This window comes from Rhincodon typus, unplaced genomic scaffold (assembly GCF_021869965.1).
Source record: "Rhincodon typus isolate 14 unplaced genomic scaffold, sRhiTyp1.1 hic_rhity00001743, whole genome shotgun sequence".
NCBI lineage: Eukaryota > Metazoa > Chordata > Chondrichthyes > Orectolobiformes > Rhincodontidae > Rhincodon > Rhincodon typus.
The window spans coordinates 13,739-15,500 of record NW_025967381.1 but is presented as its reverse complement, the minus strand read 5'-3'; positions in this window follow the sequence as shown (position 1 = coordinate 15,500).

Here is a 1,762-nt window from a genome sequence, read left to right as displayed (position 1 = left end):
TTTTGAACATAATGGCTCAGATTGCATGGGGCTGTCAGCATTCACTCTGTGTTATTATAGCGTAAATCAGACAGTGACTTCCAGATAGCATTCACACTCCCACCTCCCCAGGACACAACCAGAGTCTCTACTATTGCCTGTCAGCCAGACCAGACCACTGCAACCCAGTTTAGGATAATGGATATGGATTTGGAATCTTCCAGACCCAGTGCTGCTCAACATTATCCTTCATCTGGAATCTCCTCAATGAAGATCAGTAAGGTTAGCACTGCTGCCTTATAGCGCCAGGGACCCAGATTTGATTCCAGCCTCGGGTGACTGTCTGTCTGAAATTTGCATGCTCTCCCCGTGTCTCCGTGGGTTTCCCCTGGGTGCTCCGCTTTCCTCCCACAAGCCAAAGGTCTGCAGGTTAGATGCATTGGCCATACTGAAATTGTCCATAGCATTCCGGGATGTGTAGGCTAATTGGATTAGCTATGTTTATTGTGGGGTTACAGGATATGGTAGGGGGCTGGGTCTGGGTGGGATGCTCTTCAAAGGGTGGGTGTGGACTCGATGGGCCAAATGCTGCCTTCTGCACTGTAGAGATTCTAACAGTCTATGAAATATCTGTCACCCATTCTACAGCCATTCAGTCGCATCTTATGGGACAAATACACATGGAAGGGGACTAAGGGAATGCACAGGAGTAATTATTTTCGTATGCATTATGTAATATTGAATTTAAGAAATTGGATTAGGATTTGTGTTTTCCATTGGTTCCCACTCATGTTGAGGACATCTATAGTAGGTGATAGATGAAAAGTAAGGAGTTTAAGTGAATGGGTAGGTGTGCTCAAGATTACTGTATTGCTCATGAATTATTTGGTCACATTGAGCCTGGGCAGTAAAGTGCTGTCTCTGTTGTCTCTTCCATTCCTCTTCCCAATTCGTCATTGCTTTCAATTCCAGTTGCACTACTTTATCCTCTTCCCTTTCTTCTTGTTCCTACTGCTCAGAATCCTGTGTGTTAGGTGAGAGCAAATTACCCTCCTTCCAGTGGTCAGTTTGTGCAGCACACGACAAACATCCATATGTACAAAGGACACCATCATAGATCTTGCTGTTCAATCAGCTGAAAGCTGCAGAGTCCTTCCAGAGCAATCCAAGCACCAGAAGCATTTCTTGAGATCAATAATGTGACATCACACTTCTCATTGTAAGTCACATTGTGTGTGGATTTTTGCACCTAAGTCATGAGCCACATCATAAGTAAATAAACCTTGTCATTCAGTAGACAGCTTTTGATTTACCATGCCTGAAAACAACAAGTGCTGGAGATCACAGCAGGTCAGGCAGTATCCATGGAGAGACAGCAAGCTAACATTTCGAGTCTAGATGACTCTTCATCAGAGCTAAAGTGAAGTGTGGAAGAGACAGCATTTATGCTATAGTTGGGAGGGGGGCGCTGTATAGGGTGGTGGGGTGTAGAGTGCTGGGGGAGAAAAGATGTTGATAGTTCAGATTAAGTGATTGCAACGTAACTTGCCGTGGTGCGGGGTGGGCTCAAATTCAGCTGTCAGAGCGAAGTCACAGAATGAAGGACTCATGACTGCTGCCAAGTTACTAGAAATTCACCAGCAGGAATCATTGTCTGTGGTCATTAATGAGCTGCACATTGACAGATTGGAATCCTTTTGGTTTGGGAAATTGACAGAGTTCACATATCACTTATATGTCTAGCAGTAATCTGGAGGGAATCAGGCGCATTAAAGTTGGAGAT